This window comes from Saccopteryx bilineata, chromosome 2 (assembly GCF_036850765.1).
Source record: "Saccopteryx bilineata isolate mSacBil1 chromosome 2, mSacBil1_pri_phased_curated, whole genome shotgun sequence".
NCBI classification, from domain to species: domain Eukaryota; kingdom Metazoa; phylum Chordata; class Mammalia; order Chiroptera; family Emballonuridae; genus Saccopteryx; species Saccopteryx bilineata.
The window spans coordinates 305,023,259-305,045,890 of NC_089491.1; the positions used below are offsets into that span (position 1 = coordinate 305,023,259).

Sequence of the window (22,632 nt, forward strand, 5' to 3'; positions counted from 1 at the left end):
ACACATTATCAATAAAATTATTTTTAAAAAGAATTATTATATAACTGCACTTTGATTGGAGAGACAGAAATGCCAGATTGTCACTGAGAGGGGCCAGAGAGCGAGAGGCCAGCTGCTCCTGAGAGGGGTGGCTGCCTCTCTCCCAGCTCAGACACCGCGTGCCTAGCATGGAAGCACTCCAGAAGAGTTTGTAGATGGTCAGGCAGATAAGTGGCCCACACCTGTCAGTCTTCAGGCATCAGCTGGGGTGCCTGCCCCTGGCCCTTCTGCTGTCAGCACCCCAGTCCTTGCCTCCCTGTGTGGGGGAAATGTGTGCTGTGTACTCTTGTCAACTCAATCCATTCAATCAATATTGAGTCCTGACTGCACTAACCCCTGTGGGAGGAGCTGCAGGAGAAACGGGAAAATCAAACATTGATTTCCCCTTGAGGAACTCACAATTTAATAAAAAGCAACATGCCGAGGCCCAAAGAACGCAAGATGGCTGAGAGGACGTGCTTTGAGGCTGCAGTGGCCTGGGAGCACAACGGGTTAGCGAGTGGGGAGGTATCAGGAAAGGCTTCACGGAGGAAGTAGAATTTGAGCTGAGCCTTGAAGGGTGGAGAGGAAAGTGTGTTCAAAGCACAGATCCTGGGACTCGTCTTCTCTTTGCCAATATCTACAGATGCCAGACAGAGCTAGAAGCGACTCACTAACAGGTACAACGTGCAGCCTCTTCTGTCACAGGCGGGCCCTCTGGCTTCCAAATTTCCCTCTTCTCCAGGAGTCTGGCACCTGAAATTTCATGAGTGCTTCCTCTCTTTTACTTTAGGCTTTGATCCCCTAGGATTCATAATCCGGGAGAAAGGCAAATACTGGGCAGTCATCAGGCATTTGCCCCACAGCATCAGTACCTCCATCTGATTCCCTCCCTAGAGCAGATTTCATTAGGGTGGAGAAAAAAAGCATAAGAGTATCAGTGGGAATCTGGCTGGGGTGGGGAACCTTGCAGGGCAAAGGGGCAAAGAAAGGGGTAGCCGGGAGGCCCAACAATGAACTTCCCTGTCTCACAGCTCTGCCTGGCCGGGACTGTGCATACGCTCCTTCACCCTCAGACTCCTCCCTCCTTTTCTCTTCCTTTCCCTTTCTCCAACTACGTTTCCCCCTCGCCTCCATCCAAACAGACAGTCAGGAAACAAAGACATCATATGATGTCCCATCATGGAGATTGGGGACAAAAGCCTGGCAGTCCTAAAGCTGCTGTGTTTCGGTCCTGGCTCTGCCTCAGCTAAGATTCTTGTTGGTGGCCAGATAGACGTGTGACTTTGTCTAGACCTTCATTCCCCTCCTTGTAGAATGGATGACTCTCTGTCTCCACCTCGCTTCCTCTCCATTGGCTATGGCAGGGAGAGCACAAGGCTTGGATTCTGATCTCAGTTCTCTTCAGTAGCTGTGGCAGCCTAGAGAACTCTCTGATCTCCCCAAACCTCTGTCTTCCATGTGTAAAAGACAGACAATCCTACCCTACAAGTTTTTGTGAGGATCAAATAATATACGCTGAAGCGCTTACTGTGCTCATGCCTGGCACAAAGCGGGGCTTCAGTACAGGTTCACTGACAGGGTTAGTTGAAAGAACTACAAATGGCTAGAGATTCTGCACGTCTCACACACTGACTGCACTGCCTCTAGCACTGTGCTGGGTACAGGATAGAGATTTGCAAAACAAGTCAAATTGAACTGGAGACAGGTATAATTTGAGGACAGGTATGAAGATGTCAGGACTTATTAAATTAGCTCACCTGTGTCCTAGGTAACTTCTCCTTTCTCAGGTAGTAGACAAGAAATAGTGCCTAGAGAGGATTGCCCTGAATGCAGTGTAGTGTGGCGAGGTGACAGTGAAGGGAGGCGTCCTCTAACTTCTGATTCTCCTTTCCTTCTTCCCCACACCCTGCCCCCTCAACTGGCTGAACACGAGTCCCTTTCCTCCGCCACGTTTTGGGGAGCATCCTGCAGGCGGCGCTCTCCCATCATCTCAGCCTCAGCAGAGTTGGGGCTGGGGTAGAGAGCGAGAGGAGAGAATTGTGAAAGAAAAAACAGGCCCACGCGTCGCTCACATATTTACATCGGAACTGTCAAAATAGTTATTTTTAAGTCGAGTTCCGTCTGTTGCGGATTTACAATCGGCAGAGCGGGGGTGGGGGCTCCTTGCTGCGGAGCGCAGGCTGCACGGGGGCTCTGTGTGCAGTTGGTGTACTCCGGCTATGTGCGCTTGCGTGGGCCACTGCCTCTTCCTACTGCCACTTTGCACCTAGCTTTGGGATCTGCAGAAACCGTTGGCGCCAGACTGCCTGCCATTCATTGCTTTCCTTGTCTCCAGGGCAGCATGCATTCCTTTCCAGCTAGTATAGATCTGTCCTGTGCTTCCCGTCCACTGAAAAGGAGATTCCGTGACGTTGGTTGTCTACCTGGCCCCGTCCCTGTCCCTGATCCCCCTCAGTATGGAAGTTCTCAGTAGCCTGCCTCCACACCTCCTAGCTACAACTTGGGCCTTCCGTCTCTAAAGCAAGATTTCATGGGCTCCAGATCCAGGTTTGATTTTGAGGACCAGCTTTCCACCCCCACACAGCCATCCACAGCACCAGCCCTTTCTGGGAGGGCAGGAGCTGGCATTCTTCAGGAGCTGGTCAACATTCACTGGGTCTGAAGCCGAGGACCCTTGGGTCTGCAAGTAGTGATGAGAATGACTTAGCTCGAAATATCAGGAATGTCAAGAATTAACTTTTCCTAACGAAGTGAGTGGCCTGCGAGTTTGACACTCATGATGCGTCTTTCTGGCTCTCCCGCCGGCTCTCTCAGGGGCACTGGGATTTGAGACAGACGCTGGCTGGCCCTGATGCCATCAATATGTGTCCCAGCCCTGCCCAATGTCTGCTCTGTAATGAGTAGTGTTTCGGAATGTCACCTCCGTTAATGGGGAAGCGGCACCTGTGCACAGCCGGAACCACCTCTCTGTCTTCATTAGGCAGTCCACAGCCTGGCTGCCGGCAGCCCTCGCTGGGTGACAGATGACGGGACGAGGAGCGAGAGCAGCAGCCTCCTGCTATCCAGGATCCAATCCCAGGCGATGACCCCGAATGCCGTCCCTGCCCCCCTTCCCACTACAACCCCCCTGCCACCCCATCAATGGACTGCTGGGGAAAAAAAATGCTCTTCTAGATCAAGGTGCTGCAAGGACAGATAATCACTAAAACAGGCGAAGGAGAGTGGAAGGGACATTTCTAGAAACAGACACCTGCCCTAGCCACTGTGGTCTCCTGTCTAGATTGCACTTTGAGGTATCTTCCTCCTCCCCACCTCAACTGTCTTCACAGGCCACCTTTTATGTCCCTTCCAACAACAATAGTGTTCTAATTCTTGCTCCTTTTAAATCTCAGCCCTCATGTCCACCTGAGACAAGGGGACACTGAGATGAGCCAAGCTCCAAAATGGCATGAGACACTGACATGGCTTCAGAGGACCACTGCTATCATGAGAAAAACATCACTATGGAAACCATATTCCTCTGACTTGCTCAAGGTTGTTTTAAACATTGTGGCATCTCTTTATCTCTTCCACTGCCCCAGCTGGACCCACAAGTGGCCTTCCATACTATCTACTTGACTGGAGGGGCTGTGGTGCCAGTTTTAGAGAGTTAGGGACAGTGGTGACGATCACTTGGAATTGCCCCAGGCAGCAACCGCCTGATCTGGAAGCTGCATAGAGAGTCGGTTTCTGGACTGAAGCCAGGGGTCGAAGTGGATTCCCTTGGCCAGCTCTCACTTTGAAAGGCTGTGAGGGGCCACCTGGGGATTTGGGCTTTTCCCATTACCCCTCTTTCTTGTTTCAGTGCAAGATTCTCTTGTCCACTTAGATAATCATCCTTTGATTCAAGCCAGAAAGTCATCCGGAACACCCCCCATTCTCCACCTCACATTTGATCTATCACTAAATCTTGGTTCTCCCTCCTAAATCTCTCTCAAATCTATTTATCTCCATCTTCACTGCCACCACCTCAGTCAAGCAGTCACCTTTCTCACCTTGCCTCGCCAGTCCTCTCCCTACTATGCTGTCACTCATGCCGTTCCAGCCAGCCCGACTCCCTTGTTGATCCAGGAACATAAATATGACCCTCCCTGACAACCCAATCTAAATTAGATCCTTGCCTCCCAAGTTCTTCTCTGTCACATTATCCCACTCTGAAATTCTTTCATTCACTTCATTTGCTTGTTTGTCTGCTTTCCCTTCCAAGGATAGACGCTGTAGAAGGAAGTAATCCTATCTGCTTTATTTTCTCTTGAATCCATAGCACTATGAACAGTGCCAGGCCCTGGCCAGGTAGCTTAGTTGGTAATAGCATCATCCCATCGTTCCAAGGTGTGGGTTCGCTCTCCCGTCAGGGCACACACGAGAGCCAATCAATGAATGCATGGATAAGTGAAGCAACAGGTCATTGTTTCTCTCTCTCTCTTTCTCCCTTCCCCTCTTTCTAAGATCAATAAATAAAAATTTAAAAAGAGCCCTGGCCGGTTGGCTCAGCGGTAGAGCGTTGGCCTAGCGTGCGGAGGACCCAGGTTCGATTCCTGGCCAGGGCACACAGGAGAAGCGCCCATTTGCTTCTCCACCCCTCCACTGCGCCTTCCTCTCTGTCTCTCTCTTCCCCTCCCGCAGCCAAGGCTCCATTGGAGCAAAAATGGCCCGGGCGCTGGGGATGGCTCTGTGGCCTCTGCTTCAGGCACTAGAGTGGCTCTGGTCGCAACATGGTGACGCCCAGGATGGGCAGAGCGTCGCCCCAAGGTGGGCATGCCGGGTGGATCCCGGTCGGGCGCATGCAGGAGTCTGTCTGACTGTCTCTCCCTGTTTCCAGCTTCAGAAAAATGCAAAAGAAAATGCAAAAAAAAAAAAAAATTTAAAAAGAAAAGAACAATACCAGGTATGTGATAAGACTCAGGAGATAATTTGTTGGACGAATGAATGCATGGTTTGCTACAACCTAATGATGTCTTTGTTCCCAGTCCTGCACCACCATCATTCTTTTTATAGCATCTAGAGGTGTCTTTCTCAAATGCAAAGATTGTCTTGTAACCCTCTCCCCTCAAAGCCCTTTGGTGACAGGCAAATGTTGACAATTGTTGAAGTAGAGTGTGGATTTCATTATATTTCCACTTCACTTGATAATTTACTTCAGCTTGAAACTGTTTAAAATAAATTGAGTTTTAAAATAATGGAGACAAAAAAAAAAACCACACACACACACAGCATAAAATCTTCAGTGGCTCCCACTGTCCTCAGGATAAAGTTTGAGAGCTCCTTCTCATGCTCTCAGACCCTCCACCGACTGGCCCCCGGCCCTCGCCAGTTACCCCATTGCTTTGTACACACAGAGGATCCCCAGGAAACAGCCAGGCCTCAAGTACCAGGAGGAGTTCGAGTCTCTGGATCCGTTGCTTTGTTTCCAGTTTACAAGTATGAAATTGCAGGTTGTTTCGTGTGGTCGCTAGAACGCCAGGTTGCACTGGAGATCCTCCTGCACGTCCAGTAAGGTCTGTGTTGGTCACTAGGTTTCTATCTCTTGTAGCTTCGTCCTTAGCTCCATTTAATGCTTTCACTTTTTCCTTTTCTGTGTGTGCGCACTTCTACTTTGGATATCTTTCTGTGGCTGTCTTCAGCCCTTGCTGGTACAGCATCTCCTTTAAGCCGTGGGAATTCACCAATCCTGGATTAAGAACAGGAATGGATGTCCCATCATGCCCTCTCCATCTTGGTTTGCTAGTCTCTCATTAAATTTTGTTACTCCTTCTACTGAACAACCCTCATCCCCTTTTACTGTGAGTAAAAGCCTGCTCCCTCCGGTACTTTCTCTCTCCTCCACGTGTTCCTTAGAAGAACAGCAGACCCCTGACTGGTCCTTATAGTAGGACAAGCTACTCTCAGTTTCCCTGAGCTCGCAGGGGAAGGTGGACTATGGTACCTGTGTCCTCTCCCCACCAAAAACTTTAGGATAAAACCCTAGTTCATGACATCAAAATGGGGCTTGATTTCCTATGGGCACTTACTGAATATAGTGTTTTAAGCACTTGGGATGCATTAACTCAGTCCTCAATAATTCTGGGAAGAATGTATTATTATTATTATTATTATTATTATTATTATCATATGCCCCTTTTACAGATGTGAAAGCCAGGGCCCAGGGTTGCAGAGCTGATAGTAAGTGACAAGTCTGGGATACAAATGGAGGCAGTCTGGCTCCAGAGTCTGTGCTCCTAACTGCTCTGCACTTGCTTCTCAAAATTCTCTGGTGGGTCCTGAACTCTTGGTTGAGAATCTGACCGTGTAAAACCCTCCTGAATTCCCTCTGCTTCTGTTCATCTCACAGAGAGAGGAAGGCAAGACTTCCAGCCTCCCTGCTGGCATCCTCGACACCCCACTAACCACCCCTCGACACCCCCCAACCCCCCCTCCAGCCATGCGTCTGCCCTGCAGGTCGGATTAGTCTTCCTGATAGCCTTGCTGTCACCCCTGAGCATCCTTTGTCTGAGGCCGGGTGGTGGTGGGGGACCCATCACTGGCATCAGAGGGCCCAGAATGGGAGGTTTCTGGAGGCAGAAGGGACCAGGAGGCCTACCCATCAACATGGTTTAACCATGTCCGTCCACCTCCTTAAAGCAAATCCTTTGCAGAAGCCTGCTCTCATCCCTGTTTCTCCCTCTCCAAGCCTTTGTTCCTGATGCGCCCTTACCTAGAAGGCCCATCCTCCTGCTTCCTGCCTAACCGGGCCTCACTTGTTCTTTAGGCCCCACTCTGACTTTCACCTCGTCCAGGAAGCTTTTCCTGGACACCTCCAGCCCCCAGTCAGGGGTGAGTTTTTTTCCCCTCTGCTTCGGAACTTTAGCATCATTTCTGGGTTCACAGTGTTGGTATTTGATTCTGAACTTTGACTTCTTACCTTTTCCCTTGTGTGTTTCCGGTTTATTTCTCCCTCTAGCACGTAATCTCTTTGAGCGTAGAAACTATGTTTTAATGTCTTTCTCTCATCCACAGACTATCCAAATGTGGTTTATGCACAATAAATTTCATGTGCAGAACCTACAGGACTCGGAAAGGGAGCCCTCAAGATCATCATTTGCCAGCACCTGAGGTTTGGTTTGTCTTCAGAACAGGACTAGAGGCTGGACCCACTTTGGTTTTAAGAAGCAGCACAGAAGACGGTAAATGGGTAGCTTCCTAACTATGTATAGAAGAGAAAGTCTTCCTTCCTAGGAACATAATAGGTAAAAGCAGGCAGGGATGAGTTGTTCTGGCTGTCCGAAATGAGGGCTGCTCCATGCTCCCCACCCAGCCAGAGAAAATCTTGGAGATGGACTGTCACAGTTTGAAAATCATTAGGGAAGATCACGTCTTACTTCACATAAGAAGAATTTCCTGAAAGAAGAAATGACATGCTCTTATATTATTGAAAGCTTATTCGCTGCTGTGTTTATAAAATGGCAGTTAAGTGATTTCCCTTCTTTGTTTTCTACAAATTTGTTTTTCCTCCATTAACCTTGTTCGTGCCTTATTCTCTTGAAGAGAAGCTTCTTCCAGAGCCCTCACTGTGTTTGATTAAATGACCCGTTCCCTCCTCCACGGTCCGGTCCGCATCACACCGGGGGCTCATGAAGAGCGGACACCGTTTTATTCACCTTCTGTTCAGTCCTGGCAGAGTGCTTGGTATGTGGTAGGTGCTCAGTAACTGAACACCCAAGAGACCTCCGCTTCTAGTTATGCAGCCTCCCCTCAGGGAGCTGACCCGGCTCGTGGCCTCCGTGGATGGTCCATATTGAATTGCAGTGTGGAGTGGCTTTACCTTGCCCTCCCCTCCCCTGCTCCTCCTTTCCCCTGCCCAGCTGCCATGGGCTTAGAGAATATTAGTTAATTTTAATATTAGCCTAAGAAAGATTAATTAAGAAGGCAAATTTGCTCTAAAAGGTGTAATTAATTCCAGAGCCAAGTAGAAGAACATTATGGATTATCTGCATTGCTGCCGCCTTCAAATAGTATGCATAATCAAGGGCTGACTAGACGAGGACAGAATAATTTTTTAAGTGTCAGTGTTGTGTAGACCAAACTCCGTATGGTTCCTTATATAAGTGGCCTTATGGCTATGACAAAAGATTTAGGCTTAGGTGGGTCCTATGGAAGTGAAGTAAAGAAGAACCATCCAATCAGACATCTTGGCTTGGCTGTTCCAGCTCCTAAATCAATTGTGAATTGTGTGTCTTCCTCTCCAGTCCTTCTCCAAACTGGCCTGGTCCAAGTCTGAGTCAACTCTTTCCTGGACTGTGTAATAAGGCCCCCAAGTGGTTTTCAGACTTTGTCTTACCAACTCACTCTCCATTCAGAATCAAACCTAAACTGTATCAAATGTATAAACACGTAATTCTCCACCCAGTGTCAAACGTAAATTTAGTCATGTCATTTCTCACTTACAAACTTTGAAATGTGTCCAAAGGTAAAGGGCTAACTCCTTAGCATGGCCCACAGGATCCTGCGCAAATTGGCCGCAACCTACTCACCTGGCTCATTTCTTTTCTCGCTGACCACACTCCTAGAATGGATGTCCCCAGCCCAACCCTAACTTCCCCCTGCCCTTTATAGGGCAAACCACTGCCCATTCTGGAAGTCTCAGCCTAAATGAAACTTTCAAGCCTGAAGGGCTTCTAATTCTGGGCTCCTGTTTAACAACTTATCTTATTTTCTTGGATTTGTTTTCTTTTCTCTTTCAGGAGACAATGAGCTCCTTGGTAGAACTGATCTTTTGCACCTTTGTATTCTCATCTACCTTGTCCTAATTTAGGCAGAGTGTAACATCTGCTACACAGGAGATGATCAATCAATATTTGTTGGAAGCAATCGGTCCGTTGATGATTTCAACAAAGAGGCCAACCAGATTAGCTCATTGAAACCCTAACTTTCTCTTTTCTCCCAGTCAATAGTCAATGCACCTTGAAATATGGGGAAAGTGCCTCAATTCTCCACTTCCTTTGCCTGCCTATCCAAGGCTCCGGGGCAGGTGGCCTTAAGGAGGAAAGTTGCAGGAGAATGGCGAGAGATGCAGACTTCAGCCTGACAGCTGCCGATCTTTGCTTTAGTTGATTTCCCCCTTTGCAAATGGTTTATTGGCAATTGAAACTGCAAATCTACTATCTGCTCCCCATGTAAATTACATTTACATTTAAATTGTGCATTCTTCCAAAGGATGGGGTTAGTAAATAACCACAGATTAAACTTGAGGAGAGGAAATTGTGCCCCACGTCAAACCTGAGACTGAAGTGACATCTGGCTTTTACTATTTCTGTTATTTCAGTTTAATAACAGCATGTGGCATTAAGGGAAAAGAAATTGGATCTACATTTTAATGAAAAGAGGAAGCTCTCAGGGTTTAGATACCTTATCATGTTGAATACCCAGTAGATTGGCAATTAAAACTTACTTCCCTCAAGAACTGGAATAAAATATCTTTGCAGCCATGGAGGGAATAAAAAACAAAACCAAAAACGAGCTAATGCCCAAGATTTCACCGATAAAACCAAGGGAAATGAATGTTGTAAACCTCAAAACCAAATATTTCAAGTTAGTGCAGAGTACAGGAATTCTTAAACAGAAAAATGCTGAGAATGGAATCGTGGATATGCTGGGGGGATCTTCAAGAGAATAATCTCAAAGTATCTGCACATGATAGTGGGCTCAATCCAATCTGAATACCTGATTAAATCCTTTGTCAGCCTTGCTTGTGTTAATTCCAAGGTCTGACTGAAACCATATTTTAGAAATGCCTGCTTCATTCCAATAATTTAACTGCTTAAACGAAAATTGTTCCACTTACTGTCTGCTTTTTTTGTGTAAAGCAATTCTGGGAAATGTAAACAAAATGCTGGTGCATCCTAATAACTCAAGCCTATCATTTATTTGCTTTCATTGAAACAAATGTGTCAATTCCAATGTTTGGATGTTGGCAAATGTGTATATTACATGTTTGTTTGGAAACTGATGCTCTATTCAGAAACCGAGCCGCAGCTCTTGGAACTGTTGGCAGCAAAATGGCACCAGGTGTGAGACCAGTAGAGTCACACCAGTTCAATAACCTTAGTACTTGAGTTCTGGCTAAGAAAGAATTCAAAGGCAAGACTCAAACTATAAGAGAAAGTTTATTTAGAAAGTCACAGAGGTAGAGGTGATTGTAGAAGAAATGGGCCCAGGAAACAAGTTATTGAAGCAACAGAAGGGGCCCTTGGAGCTTATAAGAGAGAAAGATAAAGGTAAGGTGCCTAGGGGGTGGGAAGAAACGAGGAATGGGAAAGGTATAAGCATGCTTGAGAGAGACAGAGTAGGCTGGACCCTCTATTCTGAGAGTATTTATTTAGAGGTCTCAGAGGAGTCAGTAGAATGTTTATCAGCTTTCCAGGTGTATCCTTTCAGAGTCGTGGTCTCCACTGATTGGTCAGCACCAGAGTAGGATCATTAGCCAATGCAGCTCATCCTGATGTCAGCCATGGCATCGCCACTCTGGTTTTGCTGCTTTTCTGGGCCTGGAGCTGAAACACAACTGAGGCCTAGATGTTATTCCTAGGGGTTCATGCTTAAGGGAGTGGTTGTGCCTGGGAGTTGCATGAAGCCACTCTTCCGCCCCTTGTTTCTTCTCCAAGGCAGTCAACCGCATGACTAGTGATGACATAGGAGGAAATGTCGGGGAAGGGTCCAAACCATATGACCACTGATATGCTAGGGGAGGAAAGGTTACTCTAAGGCAAGGACCTTGTTTTCCCAGTTTTGCCTGTTTCTAGGCACCTGGGGCTTTCTGCCCTGATGACCTTCTGTACCCAGTCCAAAATCCTTGCTCTGGTCATGTCTGTCTAACTACCTACCACAGATCACTTAATGAGCCTCCCTGATCATACATCCAGAGGTGCTCGGTCCTTTTCCAGCATCAGGAGAGTGTTGGGCCCCATGGACATGTATAAATAGAGCCTCCTGAGGAAGAGACTAGATGTGGAAACTGAGGACAGGGTGTGTGAATAATTAGAACAATAGAAAACATTCATATAGTGCTTACTGTGTGTTATAATCATTAGAGGCTCATAACAGCCCTGTGAGATAGGTACCCTTGTCATCCCCATTACAGATGAAGGAGACACAGTGAGTTAGTAATGTTCCCCGCCTGACATCACCCCACTGGAAAGAGACAGTCTGGGATTTGACTCCAATCAGGCTGGCTCCACTGTTCCCTTAACCCCTTGCAGGTGACTCCTTCCTATCCTTGGTATTTAATTAGGCATGTGTTTTCCCAAAGTTACATTTTGTCTTGCATAATTGTTTCAGCATAATTTGTCTCACATGATTGTCTCAGCAGACTCAAGCTACTAGTCTAAGGGATCTTTCCTTAAACAAAATGAAGCAACAACAAAAACGAGTCTTCTCTACGTAGACACTTGTCCCAGAGTTTTTACAGCAGTGTGCAGAGGGTGAAATGAGATGTGAAAGTGCTTTGAAAAGGCCAAAACCATCCAAATTCTACAATGTGTTTTTATCTGCACTATACTCTGATTCTTATTATTAAATGAGTAATTTCTTAACAAGTTCAGATAGGGTTCTTTCCCATCTACTACTGGGAGTCTTATTATGATGGTCTAGAGCCAGGGGTCTCAAACTCACGGCCCGCTGGCCGCATGCGGCCCGCCCACCAATTTTGTGCGGCCCGCAGACTAATCAAACTTCGTGGATTAGTCTGCGGGCCAGTCTGCAGGCCGCACAAAATTGGTGGGCGGGCCGCATGCGGCCCGTGGGCCCGAGTTTGAGACCCCTGGTAGACACTTGATATTTGATTTCTCCTTTATCTCCCAGTTTCTTGGCATTGTTTGGTTTGGTAGCAGTTCCTTCTCACTTCCTGTGCATAATGACAACTTCTCTGCATCCGTTGACATTTAATCATGGCAGTCAGCCTATGAAGTCAACTAGTGCCTCCTTCTGTTGGAATTTAGGTTAAATTAATCATCTGACTTTCACATTAGTCTGTTGCTATGGCAGTTACTGATGTCACATTGTCAGTATTATGATTATCATAATATCTAACAGGCTAAAAGGGACCGGTTGCTAGTAGGAACCCTTGGGTGAAATTCACCCAACTTTAGTAACCAACCCAACTGTATAGACTTTAGACAACCATGTAAAGGGGTAAGTGGATTAATCATCCAGTTGGATTCATTTGAATATTTTTCTTCCATATGTGTGTTTCCTCTAGGCAATTGTCTAGTGTCACTTGAAATTGATGAGGGCTCTTTTGGAGGTTATTTTTGGGAAGGCGGTGAAACAACAGACAGCTGTTCTCTGGAAGAAATGTCACAAGATCTGCCTAAGCTAGCTTCCAGTAAAAAAAAAAAAAAAAAAAAGGAAGTGCATTGTTCTTTTCCTTCCTATCACTAGGTTGTTTACTAGTGATTCTAAAGTGTTAATTCAGCTTCTCAAACACGTAGAAGAGAGGGAAACACGTTTACTAAGCACCTTCTGTCCATCAAAATGTGACCTTGGTCAAAGTAAAGCATTAAAAGTGCAGACCTATTACGCTAAGAGTTCTTAAACAACCTTGGTATACATGACAATGCACAGCTCTTTCTAGCTTGTGTACAGCGTTCTTCCTAATTGGACATTGACTGATCACCAATAAAGGCAAAGTCATTACTTAAAATTGGTCCAGAAACCTCCAATGCTGAGTAATTGTTTTGCAGTCATTTTCACTGTGATATTAAAAAGCCTGGAAACATGATAGAAATGAGGTACAATAAGTAAACCCCTAAATAAAAAGTCTCTGTCAAAAGTTTTGACAAATGGGCCTGTCTTTTCTCAGGATTTTGTTAAGTAGGTGAAGGGGTCCATTTGGGGGATAGAGGGTATCAACTGAATAAACTGAACGTGAGACTGCAGGTTTTGAAGGCTGCGTCGAGACTTGCGTAAATCTATATAAATTATTTGTGTGCCAGAGAATGAACAGCTGACTTTTTTCTTTTTTTTTTTCAAATGCCAATGCAGCAATTACAAAGTCTGCTGGCGGTTAATTTAAAAATAACTCTCATCTTGTTACATTCAGAGTTAAATTACAAGTGTGAAAACTACTACTGGTTGCAGTTTCTGAATGCCCAGTACTCTCTGTACTCTCATCAAAAGGAGAGCAGGGATAAATAACTTTTATTTAACTCCCGAAAAAATCTCTCTCAGCTCTTTCATATTTAATTAACTTCTTATCTTCTCAGAGCTGAGTCTTACACACAGTTCCTAAGCAGTAATAGAAATATGTGTTCATTTGTTCACTTTGTGCTGAAGATTTTCTCACATTAGCTGAGTAGAGAAGTTACAAATAATTGAACCCCAACATGAGGGAGAATGACAGCCATCCAAAGCTTTGCAAGAAGGCAACTAACCCTGGATGAGATTTGGTGCAGAATATAGCAAGAAATAGTGATTTTTTTTTTCTTTATTGCCTTTGTAGCTACAAGAGCCCGGAAATCAGTTTGTACACACTTCTGTGGAAGTGTGGTAAATACATACTTCTGGTAAAGTTTTAGTTCTTATGTATCAGACTGTCTTAATGAATTTAATGTTTTACTATTTCAGAAATTCTGCCAACAGAAAAGAGAACAAACTTCTATCACCATGGTGGACGTGAAATGTCTGAGTGATTCTGAATTATGGAATGAACTTAATAAACTTGGATTTTCACCTGGCCCAATACTATGTATGTATGCAGCAAATATAAGAGACTAGTCATTTATTACTTATAAATGACCTCCAAAGATTTAAAATTAATTATACTGGTAGAAATATATATAATACAAATTAATAAAATAGAAATAGAAAATTAAAAATCAGTAAAAACATTAAGAAGGGAAGAAGCGATAAATATACTTAGATTCTTCTTCCAGATTAGTATGGTGCCAGACAGAAAAAAATCTTTTTTCCCCCAGTGTGAAAAACCAGCTACTATTAATTATATCACCCTGGGTTACTTTTCATTTCTAGTATGTGCACTGTGTCAACTACTTATGTATTTATTGTTCATATTCCCTGTAGATAGGATTACAACTTTGTCAGTCTTGTTCTCAGAAGTATCCAGTGCCTGACTCCGTGACTAACTCCTAGAGGCCTCACCTTAAGTGTTTGTGGAAAGGATAGAGTGAGTTGAGTAACTGTTGGGTCCATCTCATTGTAAAAACCAAAATTAATAATATGAACTACAAGAATAGAATCTTGAGTTGTAAAATACCTTGAATCCATTAAGATACCATACACAAACAGAACAACTTAACCTATTCTCCACATTCTTCTTCAGCTTCCACCAGAAAACTGTATGAAAACAAGTTAATACAATTGTTGGTCTCACCTCCCTGTGCATCACCCATGATGAATGGACCCGCAAAGCAAGGCAGAGCTCAAAACCACAGTAAGTTACCATCAAAAGCTAAACTGCTCAATAGCGATGCTGCCTGGAAATAGGCCCCTGGGCTATAAAAGAAATGGTTAACTCTGTGTATATGTTCACACCAGTGACTCTATTGGGTGGTAAGTGGGCAGCGGGGGGGGGGGGGGGCGAGGTGAAGGACTGGCCCATCTGCACTATGTCTTCTTAGTAACCAGAGTCAAATCTGTGTTTGATTTCTAACACCAGAAGTGCCTACAGGTAATTTCTGAGTCTCCCTTGACACTCTGTTTTGCCTCAGTCAATACATTTAACAATTATTTTCTTTTCATGAAATGATTTCACATCCATTAAAAAAAAAAATGAACCAAATTGTACCTTCCTGTGCCTATTTCCAGCTGGTCTCTTCTAGGTCCAGGGTGGGTGGGGATTGGTAGTCTCCGGGATCCAAGGGCTTCCACTGCCCAGGTTCACCATTCTTCTGCAGGGGTGTCTAGTTTAGGCTCTTAGGAAGTGGACTTAAAGATTCCCACAACCTATTTCAAGACTCTTTCATTCAATAAATATATATTAGGAGTTCTTTATGAGGTACAGTAAAATAATAGGAAGTACCGTTCATTAAAGTCTACCCATGTATTCCCAGCCTAACTTGTATTATCTCATTTAAGCCTCACAACACTTAGCTGAAGTTCAGAGACCAAATGATGGGCCCAACATCATAGAGCTAGGAAGTAGCCCCAGAAGATAAGCATCTATTAGAATGTGCCTTGAAGGATGACCTGTGGTGGTGCAGTGGATAAAGCGTCAACCTGGAAATGCTGAGGTTGCCGGTTCAAAACCCTGGGCTTGCCTGGTCAAGGCACATATGGGAGTTGATGCTTCCTGCTCCTCCCCCCTTCTCCCTCTTACTTCTTGCTAAAATGAATAAAAAAGAAAAGAAAAGAATGAAGAACAAGGCCCATTTGTCTTCACCTCTTCCACACCTCCAGCTACTAGGTCCACACCTCCAGCAGCTAGGACAAGACCACCCCTCGCAGGAATTCAGTACATGTTTATTGAATGAAAAAGATATAGAACAGAACTGAGATTTGAACCCAGGTCTGGCTCTCATAACTGTGCTCTTTCCACTACATACCCTATACTTTTCTCATAATTTCTATTGTGAGGAATAAACACATTACATTTTTTTACCATGTTTGATCTACAAATAATTGGCAATTTCATATAGTTCAAATTAATAAACTGCTCACAAAAATTAGGGGATATTTTATTGCTTAATATTCATTTTGTCATATCCCCTAATTTTTGTGAGCAGTATAGCTCAACAAACAATATAAGTGCCTGGGGCCCTCTGAGAAGTCCCTTTTGATGCCTGAAGGTAGCATAGGCGCTGAGAGCCCCCCCCCCCCCCCCCCCCCCCGAGTCTGAAGTGGCTGTTCTTATTGAGAGAGGGCAGCAAGTTTAGGGAGGGATCCCACCGCTCCTGAGCAAGACAGTTAGCATGAGGGTGCCTCAGGGCAAGTAGCTGCCCCAGACCCTTTCTGGTTGTAGGATGTGTTCACAGTCCTGTCCCAGACCTGAGGCTGCCTTTGTTTCCTGCCCTGGAAAGAAGCAGAAGGGTCCAGACCGGCCCTCTGATGAAATGCAGTGCTAGGCTTGAGGATTCCAGAGAGGAAAGCTGTGAACTCAAGGCTCATGATGGCTGAGGACGGCAGGTCACAGCTGCAAAGTCAAGCTGTCATGGTCTCAGTCCTGGCTGCCCTAGTTCCCAGCATACAACCCACCACAGAGCCCCCCACAAAGGTACATTTATGCTAGGGCCAGAAGAAAATTGGTCCTTTGATTTGTAAGCTTTGCTTTACACCGTGTCCACCTGATGACAGCCAACCATGGGCGGTCGAGTCAGAGGCAGAAGCTCTGGTTCAGTCGTACCCCTGTAATGCAGCTCTGTGATGTCAATGGCCAGTGGTGGGTACAAGTAGGAAACCTGCTTCTCCAGGTCAGGTCCGAAGCAGACATTTGAGTTTGCTAAATGGAGCAGCCTCATAGACTCTAGTGCCATTAGAGGGAGAGGTTGACATGAAACCAGTGGGGTGGGTCTTTTGGAGGTTCAGCCTTGAGCATTTCATAGAAATACCGACTCCTGGGTGGGGTTGCTGTGAGGGGTCGAAGGTGGGTAGCGTACCAGACCCGAGGCTGGGCATTCAGGCATCCAAACAATGGGTGAATTAGATTTTTTTTTTCATTTTCCCTCATGGTTCTAGCACTGGGTGAATATAGCTTTAGTCCTCTTCCTTCTTTTCAACCTTCCCAAATATTTTTGACTTGGGGAGCTCATTTAAAACCCCCTCTACTAAAAGCTCACTGAAGTGTAAGAGTACAGGATTGCTCCAAGTTTATAGGGCTGATCACCAACAGCCGTTTCTGCCCTGGCTGGCCCCTGATTTTAAAGCCTTTTAATACAGGTCTGGCCTTCCCTCCCCTGAGTGCTTCTTTGGATACAGAAGGAGAAATTCTCCTGCCCTATCTTGACATTCAGAGATACACAAGGCTTACAGCTGGCGCAAGAGGCAATGACCAGACTGCAAACAGTGCCCAGACGAGCAGCCAGCTCAGGCTCAGCAATGGATTGCTCTTGGAAGGACATGTACATAACAGCCCCCTACCAGGAGCCCTCCCTGTTCCCCGGGGAAGGCCTACATTTGTCCACAAAGGCCACTGCAGAAAATATTCTTTTCCCTCAGAAGAATGAAGTGAATTGTCTTCCCCTCCCAAATACCCTCTGCCCTGCGATTGATAGAATTCACCCCGATGCTTGGTGCTGGTTTGTATGTTCTCATGGCCTATTTTCCTTTTGTTTCCTACAATCCAGAGTTTAGTGCCATTATCATTTTGAAAGGAAAAATCATATTCTCATCAGAACAAAACAAGGAACCCAAAAAAGTATGTACAATTCTAATAAATGAATACTTTTACACATAGTAAATACAAGAAATAGCACTTTTCATATGTATTAAGTAAGGAAATAACAAGTCATTACATTCTGTTATAGTGGGAAAATACTAGTTTAAGAAAATTCATCTTAATGCAGGTTTCTGGTTTGTGAAACTATTACTATGTTCTAGCAAAGGAACCACAACAACAGCCCCTCCCTAAAATAGTAGCCACTTGTTTTCCTCTCCAGCCATCCTGGCCTCTCTCTCTCTTTTCATCACCAGTAGCACTGAGCACAGCTCTAGACCACAGGGAGCATAGAATAGACGTGCATCCCCGTTCCCTTCTCTCTCCCAGACTCTGAGGTCTGGTTCTACCCTCACCACCATATTGGAGCACTTGGCCAAGTGTGTGAGACTAACACATTTTGGGGTGAGGCCCAGCTGGTTTGGAGTCCCTGCCCTTCCATTTGCCAGCTGGGTGACTCTGGGGAGGTTACTGAACAGATCGGAAGCTCCTCTCACCGTTTAGTTCACAGCACCTACCACAGATGGTGGGTGTAAAGAGAAAGGCGGGTGAAGCTCTTAACAGAACACAGCACATAATTTGTTCACGTAACAAACTCCAAGATATCAAAGCTAGTGACTTTTTCTTGATCCCTTTGTTTAAAGACACCTTGCTTCCTTAGATTTTGGCAACTCTGCTGTCTCTAGGTTCTCAACTCTGCCCCGCTCCAACTGTTTCCATTCCGACTGTGCTCTGGACCCTAAATACACGCTGTCCCGGAGATCTGTCTTCAGCCCCCTCTTCCTGCTCTGCATCCTTTCCTTTGTTGTCTCATGCACTTACCACCCCTGTGTTGTGACTCCACATAGAGCCCTCCACACAGGACCTCTCTCCTGACCACAGGCCTACCTCCTGGAAGCTCCTTCCTCCTTCCTGCATTCATCCAACAACTGGTTATATTTATCATTCTAAACATTTCATAGTTTATACAGATGTATTTGACTTCTCCTGTGGTTATCCTCAGCACCTCACTCAGGATATCCAGGACCACCTGCTTTTGCGGCCTCTGTTTATCTCGACTATTCCACCACCTTCCCACTCCCCAGGCTCTAAGTCCTTGGAACGCCCACTCCCCACACTCCTCACCTATAAACAGTTGCCAAGTCCTACCGATTTGAATTATAATTTTCAAAAGCCTATCCCTCCTTTCTCTGCCCACTGCTGCTATCATAGCTTGCACCCACATTACTCGTGTGTGTGTGTGTGTGTGTTTTGAACAATTTGCAATACCCTTCTAACTGGTCTCTGCCTCCAACCTTTACCAATTCCAGTTCAGATATACAAGCGGAGATTTAATCATGTCATTTATTTCCCTGGAAACTTACTGTATCCCATGAAAAGACACCAGTGTTTCCTATAAATTTATCTCCCTTACCATCCAACCCAAAGGATACTTAACTTGTTTCTCCACCTTTCACATCTCTTCTTGTGCTCCTTTGCCTCACTGTTCTTTATGCCTAGAATTACTTTTATTTTTTTCTATCCCCACCCCGTTTTCTTTCTGTTAAAATTCTGTGATAACATAAGGAATGTCTCAAAGGCTATTCTGTGCATCCCTTTAAAATTGCATTTTAGTTTGACCAGTGGTGGCTCAGTGGTTGAAATGTTGACCATTGACCAGGAACACTGAGGTCACTGGTTCAAAGCCCCAAGGTCGCTGGCTCAGCACAGGCTCATCAGCACAGGGTCACTGGCTTGAGCAGGGGAGGAGGCTCATCCACACGATTCCAAAGCTCACCAGCTTGAGCCCAAAGGTCACTGGCATGAAAAGTCCAATGTCATTGGCTTGAGCAAAGGGACACTGGCATGGCCCTGATCAAGGTACTTATGAGAAGCAATCAATGCACAACTAAAGTGAAGCAACTATGAGTGAATGCTTCTCACCCTTTCTCTCCATTCCTCTCTCTCTCAATAACAACAACAACTTTATTTTATCCCATTAAGTGGCTGTCACAGAGGTTTGCACATAAGGAGGAGCCCAAAGATCAGTTTATCAAGTCTACCCAACCGCTCAAGTGACACATAGGTTAGTTTGCAAATATGGTCTAGTATTTAAAATACTTACCGAACCTAAACAAACGAAAGAGAACCCTTGGTAAACGTTTCTGGAGTAAGCTGCAACTTTAGCTTTCCATTCAAATGTAATTTAAAATATATATACTTCATTTTATGATTTGACTTTGGGTTGTGGGCCTACAATGCAATATACAGATCATGTATCATAAAAATGTACACTTGAAACCTGTGTAATCTTAACCAATGTCGCCCCCAATAAATTTAACAAAATAAATAATCAAATAAAAAAGTTAACACAAACACCAATGTTTTCACTCATGGTAGTTTAAAAGCTCTTTAACATACTACACCTCTGACAGCACATTGAGCTTCTTTAGTATTGAATAATTTTCTGCCTTGGATTATAAAGCAGTGTTTAGAATTTTGCTATTTATACCCACATATTTGCATGTTTCTGAGTTCTCTATAGTTCAAATTTGATGAAGTAATTCTGACACCAAATTTGCTAAAAGGATTTTTAAGATCTTTCACGTTACCTTGTTTTTGCACAAAAGCCTTTTGTACAGTTCCTGCAAAGATATTTACAGGAGAAAAGACAGCTTGAGTATTTAAAATGCATCGGGTGGGACCAATGCCCTTCAGGCTTTGCTTTACATAAACCTGAAGTAAAACCACATCAATATTTTGAATTGGCAATAGAATTAAATAGAAAGTTTGTGATGGCATAAAGTGTTTTGATCTAAAGAATTTATATAAGTCATTTTGATTCTCAAAAGAGCCTCAAGACATCTGTTCAATTTGAAACCCGAAAGTAAATGTAAATAAGCATTTCCATTTCCATGTAAAAGGTAGTAGAAAGGGTGTTTATTGAGACAGTTGTCTAACACGGTAGACTTGAATTACTTAAGAGCAGTGGTCTGTACCTAAGAGTCCTCTAAGTACCGGAAAGGTGGTATTCACATTTCTTTGAAACACCAATGAACACATATCTTCTCATTGTAATGTGTTTCTAGTGGAATACAGACAGCCTTGAGATGAGAATTGTGTTCATTTATGGACACTTTTAAACACTGTACGTGTGTGTTTTATTAAATTACATATGCAGCCCATTTGATTTGGTGATTAAGACCATTTAGAAAGCCAGGGCAGTATTATTATTATTATTATTATTATTATTATTATTATTATTTTCATTGAGAAGGGGGGGGGACAGACAGGAATAGAAAGACAGGAAGGGAGAGAGATGAAAAACATTAACTCATAGTTGTGGCACCTTAGTTGTTCATTAATTGCTTTCTCATATGTGCCTGGACTGAGGAGCTCCAGCCAAGCCAGTGACCACTTGCTCAAGCCAGCGTCCTTGTGGTCATGTCTATAATCTCACGCTCAAGCCAGCAACCTCATGCTCAAGCCAGGTGAGCTGGTGCTCAAGCTGGCAACCTCAGGGTTTTGAATCTAGGTCCTCAGTGTCCCAGGCCATTCTTTTAATTGGCGGTTTTCTCATCCGACAGACTCTAGACAGAGCCTAACCTTCCATTGATGGAGTAGGAAGTGAAGCCAATGTGTGTAAATCAGGCTCTGAATCTTCTAAAGAGGAGAGACGGAATTCAAGGATGGCAGGGAGGCGGAATAATCTACAATGTCAAGCTGCATAAAGTGGAGTTTGATATGATGACCATGTCATTTATCACTACAAACAGGATGCTTTTGAGAATGAAAGGGGACACTTACCAGAAGGGATGCTGGAATAATAGGAGTAAAGCAGGACTGTCCTGGCAAACCAAGGCATAGGTCATCCTGGGTTTGGGAGTGGTTCCAAAGGCTGAAGTGTTTGCATGTGCAAACCTGTCTGCGGAAGGCTGCTGCATCCAGTACCAGAGGGTGGCTAGCCCTGGAGGGGTGCTCCTAAGTGCCTCTGGCCCTCTGGGTGTTTCCTTACTCTTCCCCAGGCAGGACACATTCTTTCTTGCCAGAATCAACATTCATTCTGTTCTCCCAGCGTGGAATGCTCTCTTTTCATCTGGTCACTTATCTTACATATTCTCCCAGGATTTCTCAAAACGTGTTTTGTTGGTCTGGCCCGAGGAATCTGCCTTTTCCATCAGCCCCTACTCCCACCTTCTCCAAGAGCTTTTACTCTAGGTTGTAAAATTTTGATGGTAAACCTATGTTTTTGAACCCTCTCCATTTCATTCAACGCCAGGTATATGGAGGGGGGGTCATTCAGTCCCTGCTGGCTAAACTGAAAGGAGCTTTTGTCCTATATCAATGTTGATGATCTCTCTTTTTCTGATTTCTTATTCTGTACTATCTCTTTTGTCTCTTGGACATACCTTAATGTGTTCTCTTGAGAGACAATGCTTAGGTCATAGTAAATTGTGACCATCCAGGGAAAGGTTACAACAGAGCTTCCACCCCTGGGTCTCACTCAACCTGTGAGTCAACAACTAATTATCAAATACAGCATTGTACTTGACATTTTTGTTCCTTTTCTGAAGAAACTTAAAAATATGAGCTCTGGAAACACAGAATATGTATATCAAAACTATGGATTCTCGCCCAACCAGGTGGTGGCATAGCAGATAGAGTGTAAGACTGGGACACAAAGGACCCAGATTCGAAACTCTGATGTTGCCAGCTTGAGCGCAGGTTCATATGACTTGCACGCGGGGTTGCTGGCTTGAGTGTGGGATCATAGACATGACCCCATAGTTGCTGGCTTACACCCAAAGGTCTCTGGCTTGAAGCCCAAGGTCGCTGGCTTGAGCCCAAGGTCACTGGCTTAAGCAAGGGGTCACTCGCTCTGCTGCTGGAGCCCCCTGGTCAAGGCACATATGAGAAAGCAATCAGTGAACAACTGAAGAGACTAATGAGCTGCAAGAAAGAATTGATGCTTCTCATCTTTCTCCCTTCCTGTCTGTCTGTCCCTCTCTGTGTCTCTCTCTCTGTCTCTGTCACAATCCCCCCCCCCGAAAAAAACCCCACTATGGACTCTCGCTGCCTGGGTTCAAATCCCAGTTCTATCAATAACTTGGACAAGACACTTCAAGACACTTGACCTCTCTATCTCTTAGCTCCTCATTTATAAATGAAAATAGTTATAGTCTCAACCTCATAAAGTGTTGTGAGGATTAAGTTAAAGTATGTAAAACAGT

The 22,632-nt window shown here is 44.8% G+C and overlaps 1 pseudogene; it reads left to right on the forward strand.

Moving 5' to 3' along the window:
* Positions 1 to 456: 456 nt before the first annotated feature.
* LOC136322546 (eukaryotic translation initiation factor 3 subunit E-like) overlaps positions 457 to 22,632 on the forward strand; it is a 40,938-nt pseudogene continuing 18,762 nt past the window's right edge.